The 21,387-nt window shown below is 40.7% G+C and overlaps 1 protein-coding gene across 2 annotated transcripts in view; it reads left to right on the plus strand.

Moving 5' to 3' along the window:
* Window positions 1-10,192: 10,192 nt before the first annotated feature.
* The window catches only part of SH2D5 (SH2 domain containing 5), a 260,846-nt gene continuing 249,651 nt past the window's right edge, over window positions 10,193-21,387 (plus strand). For both annotated transcript variants that reach the window (XM_044063177.1, XM_044063176.1), the window contains exon 1: window positions 10,193-10,244. The gene's annotated coding sequence lies outside the window, so the exon portion shown is untranslated. The remainder of the gene's footprint in view (window positions 10,245-21,387) is intronic.

A 21,387-nucleotide genomic window follows, 5' to 3' on the forward strand; every position in this document is an offset into this window, starting at 1 on the left:
CTGACACAAGCATCCTCCAAAAGGGTCTCACAGAGACTGATGCTTGGTGCCAGAACCATGGCCTCAAGCTAAATGCTAAAAAGTGCATAGTCATCCCCTTTGGGAAAAACAAGGTGCCCACAAATTACCACATAGGTGGTAATCCATTAAGTACGGAAGAAGTAATTAGAGATTTGGGGACCAACGTAGATAGTAATCTCTCCTTTGATAATCACGTTGCCAAAGTGGTTAGAAAGACCTTCTATATAGCCCACCTTATCATGAAAGGGTTCGCATCTAGATCAAGAGAGGTCATTGTGCCCCTCTACTCGTCACTCATCCGGCCCATAATTGAATACAATGCCCCTTTTGGGATGTACCCTACCCGACAACTGCAGCAACTGGAGAGACCCCAAAAGTACCTCACCAAGAGGATCATGGGCTACAAACAGATGTCCTATGCAGCTCGACTAAAGAAACTCCAGCTCTACTCAGTTGCTTACCACCTACTCAGAGGCGATCTATGCCTGACGTACAAAGCCATGTCAAACCCAGAATTAATGGACATGCTCCTCCTCAAAAAATCCAAGTCCCTTAGAGCTACATGCTCCAGGGACCTAAACCTCAGCACAAAAATAAATAGGACATGCTGGAGGGACAGATTCATTTCCCAGAGGGCTCCCCTCACTCTGGAATAGAATCCCAATTCATGTTAGACATAGCCCCTCGCTGACCCTCTTCAAGCGAAATTTGGATGCGTGGATGGGAAATCGCAAATTCACCCCTGGGATCTCTCCTGTGTCCCTGCTAGACAGAGGCACAGTAAACTAATCTTAAAAGGGTACCTTCTGTGACCTACTTTACAGAGGCACAGTAGGCTAATCTAATAGGGAGGCGGAAGCCAAATACACTCTGGCTAGGCTTATAAATGCCCTAGGGCAGATAGCCTAGTATCTACCTATGAACCTATAAGTTGATTTAAGACTCATGATGACACAATCCACTAAAAACTAAGAATCAGTTAAACAATTAAAAAAACCTCATTAAGGTAGCGTTGTCACCTCACAGTTAGACATTGCACGTTCAGTTCTCAGTTAGAGCGTCTTCTGTGTCGACATGCGTGAATGGGCGTTCCTTCGTTGAAGGTTGTGCATTAGTCTTGGCAAGCCAGCACGTAAAACTCTACTGCCAGTCATTAGCGGACCGGAGTTCCGCTGTGCTGACCCCTAACCGGGAAAAGCCGAAAGACAGTTATTAAGCATCATGGTGTTTCAATTTCAAAACTGTGTTAATAGAGCAGTTATCATTTAGCCCAGAAAATCTCATGGATTTAACCTGAGTTGCCAATTTAATTCGCATTTTTCCAAATAGGTTCATAGGTGTGTACTAGGCTAATGGCCCTGGAGCCTTTACAAGCCTAGCCCATAGGATTACCCCGGCATCGTGCCACTCGACCTTAGTTTCCAGTGCTTCTGTCGAGTAAAGTCACTGGAGTGATCCCTGGGGTGAATTTTCTATTTCCCATCCATTCATCAAGATTTCTCTTGAAAAGGGCCAGTGAGGTGCTCACTTGACATGTATGGGAAGTCTATTCCATAGCATGGGCAGTCTCTGGGTTATGAGCCTGTCCCTCCAGCATGTTTTGGTAATTGTGGTAATGAAGTTGAGGTCTCTGGAGCATGTGGTGTGGAAGGATTGGGATTTCTTTAGATGTAGCATTTCTAACAGAGCTGGGTCAGACATGGCTTTGTAAGTCAAGCAGAGATCACCTCTAAGTAGGCGATATGAGACAGAGAATAGTTGGGAGTTTTTTAAGTCTGTCCATGTTGGACAAATGTTTAAGGCCTAGGATCCTCTTTGTGATGTACTTTTGTGGCTTCTCCAGTTGTTGCAGGTGTTTAGTGAGGTGCATGCCAAATGGGGCACTGCACTCAATGACTGGCCTAATGAGGGAAGAGTAGAGGGAGACAATGACAATAGATGCAAAACCCTTAGTAATGAGATGTGCCACATAGAAGGACTTTCTGACCACAGTGGCAATGTGGGGGTCAAAAGAGAGGTTGCCGTCAACCTGTGTTATCTCTTATAATGCCTTCTGTGTTTAGTGGACTACCATCGATGTGGTAATTCATGGGAACTGAGTTTCTCCCAAATGGGATGACGACACACTTTTTGGCATTGAGCTTAAGGCCATGGTTCTGACACCAGTCAGTCTCAGTGAGGCCTTTCTGTAGGATGTCAACATCACTTGGGGAGTTAATAATAGCTCCCAACTTGCAATTGTCTGCAAACATTTTCAGCCAGAGTCCCTTCGTGTTGGCCTGGACTTCAGAGAAGTAGATACCAAACAGGAGAGGACCAGTGACCGAACCCTGTGGGACTCCACTCGTGACTTGTCAGCAGTCTGACTTGGAGTCAGCTACTTTCACACTGTGGGTGCTATCTGTGAGCCAGTTTGCAACTCACCTAGTGATCTAGGGGTTGATGTCCAGCTTAGTGAGTTCATAGGTTCATAGGTAGGTACTAGGCTATTTGCCCTAGGGCCTATACAAGTCTAACCAAAAAGGTACCCTGGATTTCGCCACCCAAGAAAATTATTTTCCTGTGCCCCTGTCAAGCAGAACCACAGAAGTGATCCCCGGGGTGAATTTCCTATTACCCATCCAATCATCAAGGGTTTTCTTGAAGAGTGCTAATGAGAAGCTTTGTTTGACATAGATAGGTAGTCTGTTCCAGAGTATGGGAAGTCTCTGGGACAGGAATCTATCCCTCCAGCATGTTCTGTTTATTGTGGTGACAAGGTTTAGGTCCCTAAAGTGTGTAGCTTGGAGGGATTGGGATTTCTTTAAGTGGAGCATGTCCAACAGCTCTGGGTTTGACATAGATTTGTATGTTAGGCAGAGATTGCCTCTGAGTAGGCGATATGTGATGGAATAAAGCTGGAGTTTTTTTAGTCGGTCTGCGTAAGGCATCTGTTTGAGGCCAGTAATCCTCTTTGTGAGGTATTTTTGCGGCCTTTCCAGTTGTTGTAGATGTCTTGTGAGGTACATACCAAAAGGGGCATTGTACTCTATAATGGGTCTAATGAATGATGAGTAGAGGGGAACAATGACCTCTTTTTTTCTGGATGAGAAACCTTTTGTGATGAGGTGTGCCATGTAGAAGGATTTCCTGACCACTGTGGCGATGTGATTATCAAAGGAGAGACTACTGTCCACCTGTGTCCCAAGGTCTCTTATCACACTTTCGGTGTTAGGTAGACTACCGCCTATGTGGTAGTTCATGGGTACAGAGTTTTTACCAAAGGGGATGACAATGCACTTTTTGGCATTGAGCTTGAGACCATGGCTTTGACACCAGGCATCTGTCTCTGTGAGGCCCTTTTGTAGGATGTCCACATCGTTAGGAGTTTTGATTATTGCTCCTAGTTTGCAGTCATCTGAACATTTAGTCAGCCCAAGACTTTCTACGTTAGCCTGTACTTCAGAGAAGTAGATATCAAACAGGAGAGGACCCAGGACTGAACCCTGTGGTACTCCACTTGTCACTGGTCTGAAGTCTGATTTGTAGTCTGCTACTTTCACAGTGTGGGTTCTGTCAGTAAACCAGTTGGCAACCCATCTTGTGACATAGGGATTTATACCTAGTTTAGTGAGTTTATCTAGAATTCCAGAGTGGGGAATGGTTTCAAAAGCCTTAGCCAGATCAAGGTAGGCTGTATGAACCACTTTGCCTTCATCCACAGCTCTGGTGACTGACTCAAAGATGTTGACCAAATTGAGCAGGCATGATCTACCCTTCACAAAACCAAACTGTGTGGGTTCCAGAGTTTGGAGATTCCCTATATCCTTGTTTATTAGGTCCATGATGATGCATTCCATAACTTTATACATCAGACTCATCAGGCTAATGCTTATTTAGTATAAAGCTATGGTTATTATTATTTAGTATAAAGCTATAATGTAAAACAAATGTAATGTTAACAAATGTAAAATAAATAAAATAAATAAAAATAAATAATCAGAAAACCAAAATGATGCTTCTTAAAGCATTAACATTTTTAAACAAAGCATTGGTGACCCTATATTTCTTAATATCTAACAAATGCTCGTAAATGTGTTGTTTCAGTTTCCTAGAAGTCTTTCCAATGTAGAATGCTGAACAAAGGATCATAGGAAGTTACAAGGGTAATGGCCCGAGGGCCCTTACAAGCCTAGCCAAATTTTATCCGTTACCATTATCAGCACCTATTGACCCTGTCTAAGAGAGACATAGGTAGAACCCCCAGGGTGAATTTATGGTTACCCATCCAATCTTCCAAATTGTGTTTGAAGAGGGCCAATGAGGTGCTCTCTTTGACATGAAGTGGGAGTCTATTCCAAAGGTGTGGTAACCTCTGGGGGACAAATCTATTCCTCCAGCAGGTATGTCACATACCAGTTTTAGGTCTTTCGAGTGAGTAACCCATGTGCCATTTGAATTGTGGATGTGCATTTCCAATAAAGCAGGGTCAGAGATCACCTTATATGCAAGGCAGAGATCACTTCTGAGTAGTCCGTATGAAACAGCATAAAGTGACAGTGATTTCAGCTGATCCACACAGGATATCTGCTGAATACCTTGAATTTTCTTTGTGAGGAACCTTTGTGTTCTCTCCAATTGCTACAGTGCTTTGAAAGGTACATTCCAAAAGGGGCATTGTACTCAAATATTGGCCTAATGAGTGAGGTGTACAGTGAGGTGATAACTGCACTTTTTCTCAAGCAATGCCCTTACTTATGAGGTGAGCCGTATAGAATGCCCTTCTTACCACTCTGGAGACATGGTGATCAAAGGCAAGGCTGCTATCTACCCGAGTGTGCAGATCTCTCACCACTGAATGCATACTTAGGGTATTGCCATTAATGTGGTAATTTGCAGGAATGTTGTTAATGCAGAAAGGGATGATAATACATTTTTTGCATTGAGTTTAAGGCCATGACTTTGCCACCAATCATTTGTTAGTGTAAGACCTTAGGTTCATACTAAGCTAACTGCCCTTGCGAGCCATTTTAAGCCTAGCCAATTATCCCTTATGAGACTCAAACCCTGAACCTTGTGTTTGTAAGGCAAACACATTAGCCATTAAGCCACCCTCCCAACCCCCTTCTTGAAGGATGTTGGCCTCGTTTGGAGATTCTATGAACACACCCAGCTTGCAGTAGTCAGCAAACTTTGTCAGCCACAGTCCCTTAGTTTTAGCTTGTACTTTGGAGAGAAATAGGAAATTCACCCCAGGGATCATGTCAGTCGCCCTGCTAGACAGGGATCCAGGGAAGTAAATACTGTGGGAAGAAATAGCCAGGGAATTGGTATGGCTAGACTTGTATAGGCCGTAGGGCCAATAGCCTAGTTCCAACCTATGATCCTAACAGTAGAAGTCCCAGGATCGATCCCTGTGGAACACCAGTGATAACGGGTCTACTGTTGGAGGTGGATTCCCCTATTTTGACTGTATGGGTTCTGTCAGAGAGCCAGTTCATAACCCACCGTATAATATAAAGGTTGATGTCTAGCTGGGAGAGTTTGTCAATTATGCCTGAGTGAGGGATAGTGTCTAATGCCTTGGCCAGGTCTAGGTAGGCTGTATTCACAGATTTCCCCTCATCCAGGGCCCTTGCAAATTTCTCGTAGAAGTCCACCAGGTTTAACAAGCATAATCTCCCCTTGACAGATCCAAACCTGGGTAGTGTTTGGAGACTACCTATATCTTTGTTGATAAGGTCCATGATGATTCTATGACACTTTGCTAAGTGTACTACCTGCTTGGAATTACAGGAAAAATTACCATTGATCTTAAATGCTTCACCTCTGATGCTGAAATTATCACATCTAATAATATTTGGGCATTGGGAGCAGCAACCACAATTATACATCCCCCATATACAGTTTGTATTTCCATCTCTTGTATTCTTATTCATTTCTAAATAATTTTTGAACCCTTTGTCTTTTTTGTAAACTATGAACAAGATGAAACTCCAAGGATACACCACGAGAGGTTAGAATAAAATCACTGCCTTTTATTCCAAACAGCACATAAAACAGAATAAAAAAGATAAGCGCTTTCGCGTGCACTGTGCACGCTTCATCAGATCTGTGCACGCGAAAGCGCTTATCTTTTTTATTCTGTTTTATGTGCTGTTTGGAATAAAAGACAGTGATTTTATTCTAACCTCTCGTGGTGTATCCTTGGAGTTTCATCTTGTTCATTGTTTGCTGCTTTATTTTGCTGAAGGATACTTTGGAATATAGTGGTATTATTCTACGTTTTTTGTAAACTATACAGCATCTCTCCCCTACTTTCTCCATTATGAATCTATCCATCATAAAAAGACCCCAGTTTTTGTTTAAACAATTCACAACAGCTCTATTATCAAGTGTGTAAGTAGAGATAAATAGTTTATTGCCTTCAAAACCAGTTTTCCTTTCAGAGAAAACTGATGAACACTTAATGTCTTCTCTGCTTGAACCCAATGTTGGTAAATAAGCACTATTCCTTATTTTGGATAACACTTCATCCCTAATTTTTAAAACAAAACTCACAGGGTAGCCTCTTTTACAGAACATGTCCATTAAGCTATCACATTCTTTATAGAAAACATCTGTATCTGAAATCATTTTGGCTAATTGGACTAGTTGACCTTTAACAACTGCCTTCTTTTGATATTTAGGGTGCTAGCTATTAGCTATTAAAATGTAAATATGAGTTTGAAAAATGTAGGTTTTCTATGAATGTTGGTACAAAAATCTTTGATTTTTCAACATCTTTTTTCACCTCAATGTCCAGGTAACTATTTTTCATCATCAAAATTGTGTAAATTTTAAAAATTATACTGTATTGTTGATGTACATAATGAATTCTTCTAATTTACTAAAGGGTATCAACCCATAAAATGAAAATATCATACAAAAACCTTGCATATAGCACCCAGGAATTACTAAATTCACTATTGAATATGTGTTGTATACTGCTGTGGTGGTGCTGCGGTAGCGTTGTCGCCTCACAGTAAGACGCTGTCCGGTTCAATTCTCAGCTAGAGCGTCTTCTGCGCGGAGACATGCGTGAATGGGCGTACCTTCGTTGAAGGTTGTGCGTCAGGGCTGGCAACTCGGCACGTAAAAATCCACTGCCAATCATTAGCAGACCGGAGTTCCGCTGTGGCGACCCCTAACCAGGAAAAGCCGAAAAACACAAACAAACTATTGAATATGTGTTGTGAATCGCAGTGTGCCATTACATAATTTGTGAAGGTTGGGGGACACTGCAATTTCACTGAATCTGTGCTTTGACACTTTTTGATAGGCTTAAAAGTTAAATTTTTTAAAATCAGTTTGGGAAGCATTTTTAAAGTTGACTGATGCTGTTTTCAATGAGACAGCTGATAGAATCACTTCACTGCAGGACCATAACATTTACTGCTACATCCCTGGCAATTTAGTATTTATCACAAAGCAGTAGCTTCGCTAGTTGGTGGGCATTTCAATCTATTTAAAAGGCTTGGTCTTGTATTTTCTGTTATGATGATGTTTTATGCATATCCACATTCAGTGCATCTTTTTCTGGCTTTTACACTTGTCTTTGACTCCCTGGCTAAAGTACACCAGGACCAGAGGAACTCAGAATAGAACCTAGAATCTGTCCTGTAATCTTCAGAGTTTCATTCACATGCATAATAGTCTGCGTACTTTATAGGAAGTCCAAATAATGTCCCCCTGTCACTTTCTAGTTTTTACTCCCCCCAAAACACACAGACACGCGCGTGTGTATTAGCTACACGTACGTTTGGAGAATACGTGAAACACAATACACAAGAAAGAAAAGGATAGTTACAAATGCCTCCTTTAAAGTGTCTAGAAAGATGAGGGATGAGGTCCTGTTACATAAATAAAGATTAGTTACAAAGTTACAAGTGAAAAAAGATTTGTGTACAGAATACAGAGAATGTATGTTATTTTGTTGCATAGTATTACACCCTTACTGGGGAAACAGTCAAGGTAATTAATGAAGGTTTGGTTTCCGATAAAAAGATGTGATTTAAATATGCTGTTACCTAGCTCTTTATGTTATTTCATAAAAGACAGGAAAAAAGCTTGAAGTATTTTTAGTACATAATGATATAAAGCTAAAGAGGAGGGACTGTATATGAATGTTAGGCCTAAAAATGTGGACACTTCCTGTTGCAGAAGGTGCTTCATATGAACTTTTTATTGCTTCAAAAAGCAGAAGTCGTGTTTATTATGTCTAATAGAGCAAGCATTAATAGAAAGGTTTGGTGTGTGTCTAAGATGGTAATTTATACCCTTAGATGTACCTGCAGCTACGTAAACCTAGGTTAGACTAGTAGGAAGTTTAAGATTAGGTTGCAGGAGCACTTGAAAGATGTTAGAAATAAAAAAAATCAACAATCCAGTGGCTTATCATATGGGATTGTCATTGAGGTAATGTCTGTAATCTAAAACCAGCAGTTTTAGATCAGAAAAAAAATCTTAAAATAGAATTTGTTTATATTAGACAATATTTATTACAGAAATAAATAATGTTTTTTTTAAATGTAATACATTAAAGTATATAGGTATGAGCAATGAATGTGCACAAAAGGGGGGAGGGGTTGGTATAATGATTACAGACTACCTCAGATGCAAATTAGTAGGATTGATTCTGACCTCTGATTATTGACTAGGCTTGTGATATTTATCCATAAACCCAGTAGTTCTATAATAGTTAGATGTTAATTGCCATTGTTTAACGTTAAATAAGTTTTTTTTAAGTATGAATATGTTTTTTAATTATTTAAACTCTGAAGGTGTTGGCTGAGGAGTGAAGTTGGAATTCTTGTTAACAAAAAAGCACAGCCTTTATTTTGTCATTTTTATTTCTGATCATGTGTTGCATACACACCTCTCAAGTGTACCTCATTACGAGGAACGTACCTCATTTGGGGTCTTAAAAAGTTCACGTTCCTCGAAGTTCCACATTGAAAGGGTCTGTCACACATTCAGTGTCAGGAAATTGTTAAGTGAAATCTATGGTAAATAGAAATGAATTGTATTAATTCATTAAAAGATCTTTATAAGTAAAAACAGCATATTTTAGCCACCCTATGACCTTCTTAGTTGAAGTTGTTCGTAAGCCATTAGTATGTGTTCCACATTTTGTCCATTTGTTCCACATTATGAGGGCTAGTGTTCCTCATTTTGGAGATGGAAGGTTGAGAGCTATGGTTGCATAAACTGTATGCACTGCTCCAGACTTCCTACTGACACAGCCTAGGTAGAATTGTGTCCATTCACAAGCTTTAGGTAAAGTATGATCATGGGGGGAGGGGTGGTAGGGGAAATTAAGCTATTAGTACTCTGGCATCACAAAATGTAACATTTTTCTCAAACAAATAGGTTCTGAGCAGATAAACTGTCTATACACCTGCTAAATCACCCAGAACATTATCTCTAACATGCAAATCCAAATATATCTTAATCCTGCCAATATTGCTGATTTTCTTGAAGATTAAAGGCAAGTTATTCAATACCGCTGAAGCCCTCGTATTGACCTATGCTTTCCTGTTGACCTTATCTGTCTGGGAAAGCTTTGAGCAAGCATCAGACATTCTTATATATGGGTTACCAATCTCCACAAAATAGGAATCAACCTGCCATTCTTGTGTTCTTTAACTTACTTAACAGGTGAGTAAGCAGTTAATGTGACAAACGGCTATGACATCAGTGACGTTTTAAAATATAGTAACTTCACTGATGAGATACAGTCTAAAATTGCTCCACAGCTACATGGTAATTGTATGTACTGGAGTGGTAAACTGCAAAATAAATGTAACATTTTTAGAGTAATATTGTGCAGTGTTTACAAAGCACTTGTTTTTAAAGTTACTGAAATGTTTACGTGCTTATAGGGTAAAAGCCTTACTAAATTAGTTTAGTTTCATTTGTTTTTCTTCTGGGTTTGGTAGCAGGATTTGGCAGTGTTTCAGCTACGTACTGTACCCTCAGGATGCTGCATTCTGTCGCATTAGACAGCGATGAACTTGTGCAGAGCTTGAGTTGAAGAGTAATGCAACAAAAAAATAGAGTGGGGGGGAGTTTACTGGCAGAGGTCCAGCTTCCTGCAACACTGTGTAAATTGAACTCTTAAAACACTTACTTCCTTTGCTTCCGGAAGATTGTAAAAGGCCCGGGTGCTGAAAAGAAAAAGATGCCTTAATGAAGCGTAAAAGGTACTCATTTCAGCTGTAGTCATCTCAGCTGGTTCTTGCATACCACTTAACTAAGATACACTGATTTACTTTTTTTTGGGGGGGGAGGGTGGAGTATGTCAGCTAGACAAAAACAAACCCATTTGTAGTTTCAGACCAAGATAATGCAATAAGCAGTATTCAGCAGGCAGTTCTTCAAGACAAAGATAAACAAACAGTATTGAGTAAAATAAGTTGATTGAGGTAAACAATGTGTTTCAAAGACACTGGTTGCCATGTTAATTCTTACTTTTCTTATGAACAGTGTGAGAGGAGTGCAAACAAGTCATAAGCATAGTAGTATGCCTTTGTTATGCATTTAAGAGGTAATTTTAAAAGTTCCAGTAAAGTACTGTGAACAGTATGTACCTCTAGAGAGGCCAGTACGTCCGCACATCGACACATGCTTTCCTTTATAATCCGTCATCCTTTCAACCATTAGACGCAGCTCCTGTGATAAATATTCATATCACATTCCAGTTAGCAGAAGTCAGTATACACATGAACATTGATAGACATTTATTTTATTTATTTGTTAACCAGGCAAACCCATTATATGTAAGCTTCATTTTAGAGGCAATCTAGAAGCACTCTGGTTAAGCGATTTCCTCAAAGTCACTCAGCAGGTAAGCAGTGGAGAAGGGAATCAAGCCTTGGTCTGCAGGATTTTATTTTATTTTATTTTATTTATTTATTTATTTAACATTTGTTGACCGGGAATGTCCGACTAGGTTCCACAGAGCCTGTTTTCAGCGGAGGCCCGGGGAGAAACGCTCCAGATGCATGAAAGCATGCATGATGCTTGAAACAGCTTATAGCCTTAATCCTGTCTAGAGGTACTGATTAAACTTGGTGTTGATTGTAAAACTGTACTTTGCGGCTTACTAAGACTCCGGGTCATCACTGAATAAAGTCATGTGACCAGTCCACTTACCCAGTTAACAAACTGAAATAAATAGATAGACTGTCACATGGATCATGCCTTCTTCCCATCTAGAATTCTCTAAAATGTTCCCTACACCATTCAAGTCCCATCTCCAGTCAGTGCTCCCTAGATCAATAACCAGGTCTGATTTCCTGTCTCCCTGCCATATTGTATTTTAAAATTCATGAATCCCTACATCCTATGTTATCAGATAGTAGGTTATATCCCTAACTGCTTAATGTTGAGATACAACATTTATCCTTTTAAGGCTGAGTTGTCCATTAGAAGTTGTTTTGAAGTGTTTGAGTTTGTCTTTCAGTTTCAGCTTCCTCCATCAGAGCTTGTTCTTTGGTGGGCCACTAAATAATCCCTGATGCAGTTATATCCTTCTAGGTTAGCCATGTGCTACTCTTGGCTTTTTGGACTTCCTTCATCCTTTTATGATAGGCTTGGTGGCCCTTAAATGAGTCTGGAGCTTTCATTCTTCCTGTCAGGGTCATTATGGCCTGGCTAACAGGATCCATTATCCTTAGCCAAAGATTTGCCTGTAGGTGGGTCAACATGTAGTTTGTACAAGGTCCCTGTCTAAAAATTATGTTTCAGAACTGGCATATTGTATTGCTGTCAGAATTCCTATTCTATGGCCTTCCTTTTGTTGTTGCAGTTTTAGTTTCCCTGCATCATGCCCAGTGAGTGCCAGGATCAGCTGTGTTTGTCTCACATGCCTTAACTGGATAATAATGGCATGGGAGGAGTGAATGAATGAGTAATTTGTGTGTTAATAACTTATTAACAAAGATGACTCCTCTGTTGTAAACTGCAGAGAATTACTATCATGATGGGCATGTACATAGAGAAAGATGCTTTTATTTAAGGGAACAAAGAACAACTGAACTTAGTAAAAGTTGACTTGAGCACACTATTTTAATTTATAACCATAGCCTTTTAAACAGATATGATAATTGTTCACATTCTGATAGTAGAGAACATCTGTCTGCCAGTTTTACATCAGAAAATGTAAGAAGTCACTGCTAAGATCAGGCTTTCATTTGTATAGTATGTATGGCAACAACATGGTATTGTGATTTTAGATAGTCACATATGAACAAAAGATTCATGCATGTTTATAAAACACTGCTTTTAACAAGATGCACCTCTTGAAGCTGAAGAGGGGACATTGCCAGTACTGGGTGGTTTACTGATTATGGACCAGGAAATTACAATACCTGTCATGCAAGGTACTATAACCAATTGTTTTCCTGTTTTACATGCACGCATGTGTATACATACACACACACATGCAATAAACGCGCGCACACGCACACACATACACACACATACAATAAACACGCGCACACGCACACACATGCATACATACACACACACATACACACACACACACACACACACACACACACACATACACATATATGTATCAGGTTCAGTGTGTTTCATCGTACATCTAGTACATTGAACACCTGCGAAGGAAGTTTGTTTTACTGAACTGCTGGTTCATTGCAGGATCTTGGCATTTACTTGGAGGGATCACTGCACAGTGGGGACTAGGGTTTTGTATTTTCTCCACTGTTTTACGATCTCAGAGTTGGTATATAAAATTAATAGTTGGTGTGGGAGGTGCAGGGAGGCTTGCTCCTTAGATAAAGCATTGTTTCTTTTTTTTTGATTTATTGAGTGTCAGCCATTTGGGGTTACTGCAGTGTATGCCAATGTAGTGGGTCCCAGACGTACCTACCACATGCAGTGAACACAGTGCTTGGGTCTTGCTAGTGACTTCATTTCTGATCCCTGCTCATGGGGAACCAGTCATGCCCTTACTGTTTTCTTTATGTTGCAGTATCACACTACCTCCACTAGAGAGTGTTGTTGCAGCAGGGAGACTCCACATTACTAGCCACATGAGATGAAAGTGCTGGTTGTCGACTTTTGCCTCACCTCCCTTATCGACTTCTTCAGTATCAGTCTCACACTCAGATTTCACTGTCATTGGGATTTGGACCCAAACCCTTGCAACAGTGAACATTACAAGTGTACTGATGTCTGACGTGAAACTGACAGATGTGACTTTAACTTCCTGTTGTGGCTGTCCTTGGGGTCATTATCAGTAAGTCTGAAGGACTTTGACATTGTTCTATTAAGTCCGTTACTGTATACTGTCTGGGCTGAATTAAGTCTAGAGAGAATACAAGGAAAGTCTCTGTTAGACTAGATTGCCAAAGTTATTTTTTTGACCATGGTAACTTAACAACTCAATGATGGGGCATTGTTTTCTGTGCAGTTTCTACTTTGTTTAGCTAGTTAAAACCATCTAGTTACTTGCTATGGCAAACATATATTATTTTGCTTGCATGGGATGTTTTGGACTGTACTAACCAGGACAGTTTTGGATCATTGCAATGAATGTTTTCTCATTATTTTACTAGACTTTCTGCAATTTGACTTTAACTTTATAAAGTAGAACAGAGCATTTTTTATGTTTTATTTATTAACATTTATTTTAACGTTCGTTATGATTGTTTACCAGAAGTTCTTATTTATGAGCTGAGAAATACAGCAATTAATTATCACTCAAATTCTGGCTTGGCTATGCACATCTGCTCTAGCTGTCTCACAGGTCATGAGTAAGGGGGAAAGTTAGATTACCTGTGATGATCCGAATGTCTGACTGCTCTGTTCGCTGCTTGGAAGTTTTGGGACTAATGAATGACTTCTTCCTACTTGTCACTAATTCAGGCAGACTTAGATACTTCTAATGTTTTGAAGCATGAAATAATGTTTTCCACCCTTGTTCCTTCTGTAGATTTGTCCCTTTTAATCATCACTGAACTATCACTTCCATAGGAAAGCCGTATCACATCAGTGGCTGAAATATCAGACTGTTTCAGTGTTAAACTTTCTCAATGAATAATTTCTTTAATCTGTTTACTACATAATTTGTATTTACGTTTCTGTAGCTTGTATTTTAAACCTCATATGCACATACTAGTCTGTAACATTAAGTTTATAATTAACTGTGAGAGCATTTGCAATTCTGACTTCATACTGTTTTGTGACTTCCGTGGATTGATATTATTTATTGTTTTACTGAACTGTCTTTGTAATTTTTGCTCCTTGAGCTCAGATTGTGACTGAAAAGGGTCTGTGGACCCAGCCCACCTATCCGGTTAACAAAAAGAAAAATAAGTGTTGAGAACAGGTTGCAAAATCTACCTTCCCGTTTCTGTTAGCCTATTTATCTCAGCAGTGAGAAGCATCTGCTATTGGTGGTGGGAGGTGGGCATGTTGGCATGTTATCTAAATGGGACGTGTTCCAACTGAGAAGCATTCCAAAAACAAATAGTCGTAGGGAGTCTTAAGCAATATTTTACTGGAAGAAACTTACGAGAAGGGTGAGAATTGTGTAGGCAGTAGAGGAAACACTTGAACAGCTAAGGAACAACAGCTGTTACCAAGACTAAACATGCAGTCATACTGTTAGAGTCGTACTGACAAGTGCTTATTACATTTTGCAATCTGCAGTGCAGCATGAAGCAAATTAAATATAATCCGGAGGCAGTACAGCCTCATTTACCACAAATGTAATCAAGTGTCCGTGGCAAGAAACAGAAAAAGTATGGACAAGTGCTTATTATAAGTTACAAAATACTTCAAGCCAAACTGCACTGATAACACAAGTTACATATTCTCATCAACACCCATCATGCCCTACAATGTCCATCTTCTAACCCATGATGGGTGACCCCAGAGGGTCTCATTGCTTCAGATTGATTAGATTAGCATAGGAAGTAGAATAGAAGAAAAATCATATAATGAGCAAGTGCTGTCTTATATATTTACTAATTTCCCTGTTTTTTGAAGTCACTAGCAAAGTTTCTCCTAATAAACAAGGGTACAGTGAAGGTCCTGATGACAGAAGAGATACTGCTAAGTACTGATGATACAGACTCCCATACCAAGCTGAACAGTCGCCCAGTTTGGGATTGGTCCTTGGTCTGGGGAGACTGAAGGCTCATTTAATATGTGATCTCAGTCACTCATAAAACAAGTCATGTGACAGCAGATGAGCTCTGAATGGACAGTTTACTCTGCTTATTTCCTAATCTTCTGGATAACCTGAAGATCATGCTTAAAAGGAAAAAACGCTTATTTATTTATTTATTTATTTATTTATTTACACACAAGAACTGCCTTATGTCTCTTGTATTTCTTCTGGAATTATTTTACTGTGTTGAAACTACAACCCCTTCAGAGATGCTTTACACGTCATCCACTATTCTGTTCATATAAATATACTTAGCTGCATCTCCCTTCAGCCCATATTCATCTCTGTCTGTCTGGCTATCCATCCATCTATTAACAGCAGGTTGGTGGACTGAACCTTTCTCAGCTGTGGCCTAGTTACAATAAGAAAGGTGAATGTAACAATAAAACTGAATAAAGTAGCAATGGAAAAGGCCATGGAGACTAAACTAGCCATTGATGATTAAAAAGTAGTGCATAGGTTCATAGGTAGGTACTAGGCTATCGGCCCTAGGGCCTATACAAGCCTAGCCATAACGATTCCCTGGCTATTGCTTCCCACAAATATTTACTTTCCTGGACCCCTGTCTAGCAGGACTACTGATGTGATCCCTGGGGTGAATTTCCTATCTCCCATCCAATCGTCAAGGTTCGTCTTGAAGAGGGCCATTGAGGGGCTCTGCCTGACATGTATGGAGAGCCTATTCCAGAGTATGGGGAGTCTCTGAGTCAGGAGCCTATCCCTCCAGCATGTTCTATTCATCGTGATGACAAGGTTAAGATCCCTGGAGCGTGTGGCTCAAAGGGATTGGGATTTCTTTAAGTGGAGCATGTCCAACAACTCTGGGTTTGACATGGCCTTGTATGTTAGGCAGAGATTGCTTCTGAGTAGGCGATACGTGACAAGAGTATAGCTGGAGTTTCTTTAGACAGTCAGCATAAGGCATCTGCTTTAGGCCTGTGATTCTTTTTGTGAGGTATTTCTGTGGCCTTTCTAGTTGTTGCAGATGTCTTGTGAGGTACATACCAAACGGGGCGTTGTATTCTATAATCGGTCTAATGAGGGATGAGTACAGAGGAACAATGACCTCCTTTTTTCTGGATGAAAAGCCCTTAGTGATGAGATGTGCCACGTAGAAGGATTTTCTAACTGTTGTGGCTATGTGGTTATCAAAGGTGAGACCACTGTCCACCTGTGTCCCTACGTCTCTTATCATACTTTTGGTGTTTAGTGTACTGCCACCTATGTAGTAGTTCACAGGTATGTGTTTTTCCCAAACAGGGTAACTATACATTTTTTGGCATTTAGCTTGAGCCCATGTCTCTGGCACCAGGCATCTGTTTCTGTAAGGCCCTTTTGTAGTATATCCACATCATTTGGGGATTCAATAATGACACCCAGTTTGCCGTCATGTGGGAACTTTGTAAGCCAGAGTCCCTTAGTGTTGGCCTGTACTTCAGAGAAGTAGATGCCAAATAAGAGTGGTCCCAGGACAGAACCCTGTAGTACACCACTTGTCACTTGTCTGGAGCTGGATTTGGAGTTGGCTACTTTTACAGTGTGTGTTTTGTCAGTAAGCCAGTCTGCAACCCATCGAGTGACGTAGGGATTAATGCCCAGCCTAGTAAGTTTATCTGTGATTCCAGAGTGGGGGATAGTGTCTAAAGCCTTGGCTAGGTCCAAGTAGGCTGTGTGAACCATCTTACCCTCGTCCACAGCTCTGGAGACTGATTCAAAGAAGTCGATCAGATTCAGGGGGCAAAATTGGCCCTTCACAAACCCAAACTAGGAGGTGTCCAGTGTTTGAAAGTTACCAATGTCTTTGTTTATAAGTTCCATGATAATACGTTCCACGGCCTTGCACATCAGGCTCATCAGACTGATGGAATTGTAGTTCTTGGGATCCAAAGTGGATCCCCCCTTGTGGACTGGGATGACTGTAGCTGTGCACCACTCTGTGGGCACGAAGCCTGAGGTGAGGCTATGATTAAACATGACACATAGGTGAGGTGCCAGTTCATTTTGTAGTTCATGCAGTACACAGCCCGGGATGTCATCTGGTCCCATCGATGCTGTATTCTTGACTTTGGAGAGTGCGTTTTTTACCTGAGTGTCCGTGATTACCGGAATTTGGCATTCTTTCAGTATTGAGATGGGCCCTTTAGGGGGTGAGAGCAGGGTGAAGCTGGCACTGAATCTGTCTGCCAGGATATTGGCAATATCCTTGGGATAAGTATATCTAGTGCCATTCTGCTGTAGCTCAGAGCAGATCTGAGTATTGCCATTTAGATTCTTGACATAGCTATAGAATGCCTTGTGGTTGTCTTTGGAATATTTTGCAATTTTATTTTCGAAACTAGCTTTGGAAGATTTTATGAGGGATTTCAGCTTTCTACTGATGCTGGGGAGGGAGTTTTTTGAATCCTTGATGCTTTCTATTTTCTGCAGCAGTTTCTTCCTTCTGTTGTACAGCTTGTTTATGGCAGGGGACCACCAGATTGGCTTCCTTTTTTGTAGAGGACAGCGTCTTGGTTGTATTGGGGATGGCTCGGTCCATGCACGAGTGAATGTGCTGCTCGTACAGCACCTTAATGTAGGATTCAGCAGTTGAACTTCCAGTTCCCATCTACATGAGTGTCATGAAGTTTGTTACTTCTGACTTGAGAAGCATGAAGTTGGCTTTAGAGAAGTTTTTTATGGAGGTTTCCTTAAAGGGGGTGGATGTCAAGGGTGATTAGCTTATGGTCTGATCTGACCGAGAGGGTGACCACTGATGTGGAGCATCGATCTCCCATGTTGGTAATGACCAGGTCTAGAATATTGGTACCCCTGGTGGAACTATGAATTAGTTGTTCTAGGGCGTTGGAATTTATGAATTCCAAGAACTGTTGAGCAAAGCTGTTGGTACAGGAGTAGTTTTCCCAGTTAATAGCAGGGTAGTTGAAATCACCCAGTATTAGAGTGTGTGGTTGTATATTTTCCAGTATGTTTAGAAAGGTGTAGTGAGAATCTTGGGACATGGTGGGGGACCTGTAGCAAGCTACAGTTTGTATTGCAGTCTTACCTAGTGTTAGTTGCACCTGGAGAATTTCAGATGCATTGTGTTGGGCAACTAGCCTGGTGTTGTGAATATCCGTGGTGAATATGGACACTCCTCCACCTTTAGTGTTTTGGTCCTGGTTTGTTGACTGAAAAGTGTGGTATGAGTTGTAACCTGGTATTGCAGGGGTGCTCTCTGGAGCTTTGAACAAGGTCTCAGTTATTGCACAATTATCGATGTTCTCCATTTTTAGGAGAGAGTCGAGATAGTGCTTCTTGAGCTTTAGACTTCTAGCACCGAGTAGCATTACCTTCAGATTTTGCTTGCTTGTACCCGTTATGGTGGTAGTTTTGTCCTTTGAACCTTGCTTAAAAAAGGCACTATAGAGGTGTAAAGAAACACACACCTGTATGTATGTATGTGTGTAACTATATGTGTGTGTGTGTGTGTGTGTGTGTGTGTGTGTGTGTGTGTGTGTGTGTGTGTGGGTATTTACTGTCAAAGTGTAAGAGGGAGTGAGCCCTCCTAAACTTGAAGCACTCTCTTCTCAGCTTAAAGAAGAAAGTAAGATTTCTTGTGAAGTCCTCCAAAGCAAACTGAGTCCAAACTAGCTTCCTCAACAAAGGACAACCATAAGGCATTCTATTGGTACATCCGTAACCTAAAAGGAAAGATCCATATTTGTGCAGAACTGGTAGTTAATGTGGACATAGTTAACCTGCTGGCTGACAGGTTTTCATGAAAACTTCACTGCCCTGTCCCCTCCACACGTACCCCATGACATCCCTACCACCTGTTCCCTACCTTGTATCTCTAAAGAGTAGGTCATAAATGCCCTCTCTAAGGCCAAAAACACAGCATCTATGGGACTTGATAACATCCCAGGCTGTGTTCTACATGGGCTCCAACATGAATTAGCAACACCATTGGTACTCTTTTCAATCATAGGCTAAGCACCGGCTTTGTACCAGGTGAACAGAAAACAGCCACCATTATTCCCTTGCACAAAGGTGGTACTTCCACTGACCCCAGGAATTATAGACCTATTAACCTGACTAGCCTTATCTGGAAGACCATGGAGTGAATCTTCATGGACCTTATCAACAAAGATAATCTCCTAACACTTGACCCTACTCAGTTTGGATTTGTCAAAGGGAGATCATGCCTGTTAAACCTGGTGGACATCTTTGAGACAGTCACCAAGGCCCTGGAAGAGGGGAAATCTGTGCATACAGCTTACCTGGACTTAGCCAAGGCATTTGATACTATCCCCACACTGAGGCATCATTGACAAACTCACACAACTAGGCATCAACCCTTTAGATGGGTCACTAACTGGCTTGCTGATAGAACTCATATGCAAAATAGGGGAATCCACCTCCAGTAGCAGACCTATAACCAGTGGTGTTCCACAGAGATCAGTCCTGGGACCTCTACTGTATGGAATCTGTTTCTATGAAGTGCAAACAAAACCTAAAGGTCTATGGCTGACAAAGTTTGCTGATGACTGCAAACCGGGAGTGATCATAGACTCTCCAAATGATGTCAACATCCTACAAGAGGGTCTTACATGAACAAATGATTGCTGCCAAAGTCACGGCCTTAAATTTAATGCAAAAAGATGTATTATCATTCATTTCAGTAAAAGAGATGTTCCTGATAACTACCACATCAATTGCAACACCTTAAGTATGCACTCAGTGGTGAGACACCTGAGCACACAGGTTGAAAGTAACCTTACCTTTGACCACCATGTCTCCACAGTGGTAAGAAGGGCATTCTGTGTTGCTCATCTCATAAGTAAGGGCATTGCCTTCTGAAAAAAAGAAGTTATTACCTCCCTGTACTCTTCCCTCATCAGGCCAATAATTGAGTACAATGCCTCTTTTGATATGTACCTTTCTAAGCACCTGCAGCAAATGGAGAAACCACAAAGGTTCCTCACAGGGAAAATTCAAGGTCTTCACCATCTGTCCTATGGGTATCATTTGAAGTCATGGTCACTTTATTCTGTTTCATACAGACTACTCAGAGGTGATCTCTGCCTTGCAAATAAGGCAATCTCTGACCCTGCGTTATTGAAAATGCTTCATAGCCAAAAGTCAAATGGTACATAGGTCACTCTCTCTACAGATCTTAACCTGGTATGTGACACTAATAAAACCTGCTGGAGGGACAGATATGTCTCCCAGAGGTTACCACTCCTTTGGAATAGACTTCCATTTCATGTCAAACAGAGCAACTCATTGGCCCTCTTCAAATGCAGTCTGGACAATTGGATGGGTTACCGTAAATTCAGTCTGGGGATTCCACCTGTGTCCCTCTTGGACATGGGGCAATAGTTGCTGATCAAGAAATAAGGGTAAGAACTTGGCTAGGCTTGTAAGGGCCCTAGGGCCATTAGCTTAGTAATTTTCTATGATCTTGTATCTGTGTATATGTATATGTAGATAGACAATTAAACCTAGTACTGAGGAAATCTAGTTTTCCAGCCTTAAGAGTAGTAAACACTTTCTTTAAGGAAGAACAAAAAATGAACCACTTGTACAGGAATGATAACAGCATTTGATGTGCTCAAATAAATGGTTGTCATAAATACCAGCGTAAGATCCATGTTAAAGATCACCTTGCATTCTTATTAAAAACAAGAAAGCAGGATTCAAGCTAGTATTACTTGTGTGAAGGTAGGTAAAGGCTACCAGCCTAGCCACATAGAATTTTGTAGATAATTCTGTCATTTTTAAATATCAGTGTAAGCCACAGGCTTGTTCTCTTAAATGTGAAAAGACTGCATTGGATATTGAACTGCAAAAAATGTAACAACAGTGCACTCTGCTGTAAGAAAGCTAAGTCAAGCATTTTATGACGGTTTTTGATGTCAAAATTCGGAGCTGATATGTCTAGAGGGAGGCATCCTGCCTATTGTTTTAAGACCAGAGTTAATGGCTAGAATTTGCATGTATAAATGTCATTTATTGCTCTGGTTTCTGACCAGGTGTAAAGAATGTAAATGTAGTTTCTGTTAGCCTGGGAACACCAGAGAATTGTGAAGAATGATGTCATGTGAAGCAGCTCTGTGTTATCAATTTAAAGAGAGAGAATCAGAGAGCTCTGAGCAATT

This window comes from Protopterus annectens, chromosome 2.part1 (genome assembly GCF_019279795.1).
Source record: "Protopterus annectens isolate FY-2018-M chromosome 2.part1, PAN1.0, whole genome shotgun sequence".
Classification (NCBI taxonomy): Eukaryota; Metazoa; Chordata; order Ceratodontiformes; family Protopteridae; genus Protopterus; species Protopterus annectens.